The following is a 6,036-nucleotide window of genomic DNA, read 5'->3' on the forward strand; positions in this document are numbered from 1 at the left end:
AATAGGAGCAACGTCATTTGGGAGGGATACCTTTTTACCTTTGCTTCTCCATATTTTCTTTTTCTTCTTCACATTATGTGTGGGTTTAATCCTCTTTTGGGAGCTCCTTATTAATGAGATTGGTTGAATAGAAGGCTCCTCCTCGTTACCTGATTCATCATAAGAAATAATAGGAGGATATTGGGAAGTCTCTTCCCTTTCATTAGTATTCTCTTCATCTTCTATTTGTTTCCTTGTCTTTATGTAATTGGCAATATAAGGATTTTTCAATGCAATTCACCGCACAATACATATAAATTTCCTCTAGATAAAAATCAAGAACTTTATCAAGGACAAATTTTGGAAGATCCTTAGTTATACGTTTCATTTCTTCACAACCCACAAGCAAACTAAGTTCATTATGATGTGCAAGGGAAATCAGGTGATCACAATTTTTGGACACGATTCGATCATGAAACAGTTTGCATTGGATATTTAAATGACCATGTTCATTGCAAAGTTCACAAGGATGGCTAAGAAAATTTAAATTTTCAGCACAAACATCTAGCCTTTCTTGCAACAATTAGTTTCTAAATACTTATGCCTCTTGCAAAATCTATCTTCCCTATTTGGTGTGTACTTGCAAACTCTATGCACTACACAAAAATTGACATGCTTATAAGAGACATTTTCATCATGACTAGGGCAATCATCATTAGTACTATGGATATTCAAAGAGTTCGTACTAACAACATTGCAATCATGCTCATCATTCAAAGATTTAGTGCCAAACATTTTAATGCATTCTTCTTCTAGCATTTTGGCACAATTATCAGAATCCTTATTTTCAGAAAGATATTAAAAAGATGAAGCATATGAGGCACCCTCAATTCCATTTTTTGTAGTTTTCTTTTATAGACTAGACTAGTGATAAAACAAGAAACAAAAAGATTCGATTGCAAGATCTAAAGATATACCTTCAAGTGTTAACCTCCCCGGCAACGGCGCCAGAAAAGGGCTTGATGTCTACTACACAACCTTCTTCTTGTAGACGTTGTTGGGCCTCCAAGTGCAGAGGTTTGTCGGACAATAGCAAATTTCCCTCAAGTGGATGACCTAAGGTTTATCAATCCGTGGGAGGCGTAGGATGAAGGTGGTCTCTCTCAAAAAACCCTACAACTAAATAACAAAGAGTCTCTTGTGTCCCCAACACACCCAATACAATGGTAAATTGTATAGGTGCACTAGTTTGGTGAAGAGATGGTGATACAAGTGCAATATGGATAGTAGATATAGGTTTTTGTAATCTGAAAATATAAAAACAGCAAGGTAGCTAATGATAAAAGTGAGTGAAAACGGTATTGCAATGCATTGAAACAAGGCCTAGGGTTCATACTTTCACTAGTGCAAGTTCTCTCAACAATAATAACATAATTGGATCATATAACAATCCCTCAACATGCAACAAAGAGTCACTCCAAAGTCACTAATAGCGCAGAACAAACGAAGAGATTATTGTAGGGTACGAAACCACCTCAAAGTTATTATTTCTGATTGATCTATTCAAGAGTCTATAGTAAAATAACACGAAGCTATTCTTTCTGTTCAATCTATCCTAGAGTTCATACTAGAATAACACCTTAAGACACAAATCAACCAAAACCCTAATGTCACCTAGATACTCCGATGTCACCTCAAGTATTCATGGGTATGATTATACGATATGCACCACACAATCTCAGATTCATCTATTCAACCAACACAAAGAACTTCAAAGAGTGCCCCAACATTTCTATCGGAGAGTCAAGATGAAAACGTGTGCCAACCCCTATGCATAAGTTCACGAGGTCACGGAACTCGCAAGTTGATCACCAAAACATACATCAAGTGGATCACGTGAATATCCCATTGCCACCACAAATAAGCACATGCAAGACATACATCAAGTGTTCTCAAATCCTTAAAGACTCAATCCGATAAGATAACTTCAAAGGGAAAACTCAATCCATTACAAGAGAGTAGAGGGGAAGAAACATAATAAGATCCAACTATAATAGCAAAGCTCATGATACATCAAGATCGTGCGAATCAAGAACACGAGAGAGACAGAGAGAGAGAGAGAGAGATCAAACACATAGCTACTGGTACATACCCTCAGCCCCGAGGGTGAACTACTCCCTCCTCGTCATGGAGAGTGCCGGGATTATGAAGATGGCCACCGGAGAGGGATTCCCCCCTTCGGCAGGGTGCTAGAATGGGTCTAGATTGGTTTTCGGTGGCTACGGAAGCTTGTGGCGGTGGAACTCCCGATCTAGGTTATTTTCTGGAGGTTTCAGTATTTATAGAAATTTTTGGCGTCAGCAACAAGTCAGGGAGGTGTTTGAGTCGTCTATGAGATAGGGCGGCGCGCCCGGGGGGTAGGGCGCGCCCCCACCCTCGTGAACGGCCCGGGACTCTTCTGGACCAACTCTTTTACTCTGGGGGCTTCTTTTGGTCCATAAAAAATCATCGAAAATTGTCACATCAATTGGACTCCGTTTGGTATTCCTTTTCTGTAAAACTCAAAAACAAGGAAAAAACAGAAACTGGCACTGGGCTCTAGGTTAATAGGTTAGTCCCAAAAATCATATAAAATATCATATAAATGCATATAAAACATCTAGATGGATAATATAATAGCATGGAACAATCAAAAATTATAGATACGTTGGAGACGTATCATAAAGCGAGAACCATATGGCTCCTGCCAGTTGCCGATAACTGTGTCACAAAACATGATCATCTCATACAATAAAATTTAGCATCATGTCTTGACCATATCACATCACAACATGCCCTGCAAAAACAAGTTAGAGGTCCTCTACTTTGTTGTTGCAAGTTTTACGTGGCTACTACGGGCTGAGCAAGAACCGTTCTTACCTACGCATCAAAAACCACAACGCAGTATAGTGACTGCTTTTTGATCTTCAGAAAGAACCGTGTTCATTGAATCCGATCCAACTAAAGTTGGAGAAACTGACACCCTCCAGCCACCTGTGTGCGAAGCACGTCGGTAGAACCAGTCTCGCGTAAGCGTACGCGTAATGTTGGTCTGGGCCTCTTCATCCAACAATACTGCTGAATCAAGAATTAACTAGTGATGGCAAGCAATATGTATATACCCACACCCACAACTCCTTCGTGTTCTACTCATGCATATAACATCTACGCATAAACCTGTCTCGGATGCCACTGTTGGGAAACTCAGTAATTTCAAAAAAATCCTACGCACACGCAAGATCATGGTGATGCATATCAACAAGAGGGGAGAGTGTTGTCTACGTACCTTCATAGACTGTAAGCGGAAGTGTTATGACAACGCGGTTGATGTAGTCGTACATCTTCATGATCAACCGATCCTAGTACCGAAAGTACGGCACCTCCGCGATCTGCACACGTTCGGCTCGGTGATGTCCCACGAACTCACGATCCAGCAGAGTGTCGAGGGAGAGCTTCGTCAGCACGACGGCATGATGACGGTGATGATGATGCTACCGGAATAGGGCTTCGCCTAAGCACTGCTACAATATGACCGAGGTGGATTATGGTGGAGGGGGGCACCGCACACGGCTGGAAACAATCAACTTGTGTGTCCTAGGGTGCCCCCTGCCCCCGTATATAAAGGAGCAAGGGGGGAGGCCGGCCGGCCCTAGTGGCGCGCCAAGGGAGGAGGAATCCTGAAGGAAGGAAGGGAGAGGAAGAGGAGAAGGAAAGGGGGGCGCCCCCTTCCCTAGTCCAATATGGACTCCCTATAGGGAGGGGGCGCGGCTGCCCCTTTTGGGCTGCCTCCCCTCTTCCCTATGGCCCATGAAGGCTCAACATTCCCGGGGGGGGGGGGGGGGTTCCGGTAACCCTCCGGCACTCCGGTTTTCTCCGAAATCACCCGGAACACTTCTAGTGTCCGAATATAGCCGTCCAATATATCAATCTTTATGTCTTGACCATTTCGAGACTCCTCGTCATGTCCATGATCATATCCGGGACTCCGGACTACCTTTGGTACATCAAAACACATGAACACATAATGCCGGTCGTCACTGAATGTTAAGCGTGCCGACCCTACGGGTTCGAGAACTATGTAGACATGACCGAGACACGTCTACGGTCAATAACCAATAGCGGAACCTGGATGTTCATATTGGCTCCCACATATTCTACGAAGATCTTTATCGGTCAAACCGCATAACAACATACGTTGTTCCCTTTGTCGTCGGTATGTTACTTGCCTGAGATTCGATCGTCGGTATCTCAATACCTAGTTCAATTTCGTTATCGGCAAGTCTCTTTACTCGTTCCGTAATGCATCATCCCGCAACTAACTCATTAGTCCCATTGCTTGCAAGGCTTATAGTGATGTGCATTACCGAGAGGGCCCAGAGATACCTCTCCGATACTCGGAGTGACAAATCCTAATCTCGATCTATGCCAACTCAACAATACCATCGGAGACACCTGTAGAGCATCTTTATAGTCACCCAGTTAGGTTGTGACATTTGATAGCACACAAAGTGTTCCTCCGGTATTCGGGAGTTGCATGATCTCATAGTCATAGGAACATGTATAAGTTATGGAGAAAGCAGTAGCAACAAACTAAACGATCATCGTGCTAAGCTAACAGATGGGTCAAGTCAATCACATCATTCTCTAATGATGTGATCCCGTTAATCAAATGACAACTCATGTATATGGTTAGGAAACATAACCATCATTGATTCAACGAGCTAGTCAAGTAGAGGCATACTAGTGACACTCTGTTTGTCTATGTATTCACACATGTATTAAGTTTCCGGTTAATACAATTCTAGCATGAATAATAAACATTTATCATGATATAAGGACATATAAATAACAACTTTATTATTGCCTCTAGGGCATATTTCGTTCAGTCTCCCACTTGCACTAGAGTCAAGAATCAAGATTATATTGTAATGATTCTAACACCCATGGAGTCTTGGTGATGATCATGTTTTGATCGTGAGAGAGGCTTAGTCAACGGGTCTGCAACATTCAGATCCGTATGTATCTTGCAAATCTCTATGTCTCCCTCCTTGACTTGATCGCGGATGGAATTAAAGCGTCTCTTGATGTGCTTGGTTCTCTTGTGGAATCTGGATTCCTTTGCCAAGGCAATTGCACCAGTATTGTCACAAAATATTTTCATTGGACCGGATGCACTAGGTATGACACCTAGATCGGATATGAACTCCTTCATCCAGACTCCTTCATTTGCTGCTTCCAAAGCAGCTATGTACTCCGCTTCACACGTAGATCCCGCCACAACGCTTTGTTTGGAACTGCACCAACTGACAGTTCCACCATTTAATAAAAATATGTATCCGTTTTGTGACTTAGAGTCATCCAGATCAGTGTCAAAGTTTGCATCGACGTAACCGTTTACGACGAGCTATTTGTTACCTCCATAAACGAGAAACATATCCTTAGTCCTTTTCAGGTATTTCAGGATGTTCTTGACCGCTGTCTAGTGATCCACTCCTGGATTACTTTGGTACCTCCCTGCTAAACTAATAGCAAGGTACACATCAGGTCTGGTACACAGCATTGCATACATGATAGAACCTATGGCTGAAGCATAGGGAATGACTTTCATTTTCTCTCTATCTTCTGTGGTGATCGGGCATTGAGTCTGACTCAACTTCACACCTTGTAACACAGGCAAGAACCCTTTCTTTGCCCGATCTATTTTGAACTTCTTCAAAACTGATAAGGTACGACTGGAACAAATAAGTGATAAGGATCACCCAATCCCATACCAAATATCTGCCGGAAGAATAACTAGAGCTACTTGAATTCCCACATATTAACTCCTGAAACTTTCCGGTTATGCAATCTGGTGTTGGGGATTCAGGGAGGCACAATATATATCACACAATTAACAAGCCCTACGCTCCAACTGTATCCATCCATCAACACATAACCAAGAAAACTCCGGAAATCGTGTACCTCAGCCTTCGAAAAGCATCTGTTATGCTAGCTATGGCAATACTCCCGAAATCTGTC

This window comes from Triticum urartu, chromosome 3 (genome assembly GCF_003073215.2).
Source record: "Triticum urartu cultivar G1812 chromosome 3, Tu2.1, whole genome shotgun sequence".
NCBI lineage: Eukaryota > Viridiplantae > Streptophyta > Magnoliopsida > Poales > Poaceae > Triticum > Triticum urartu.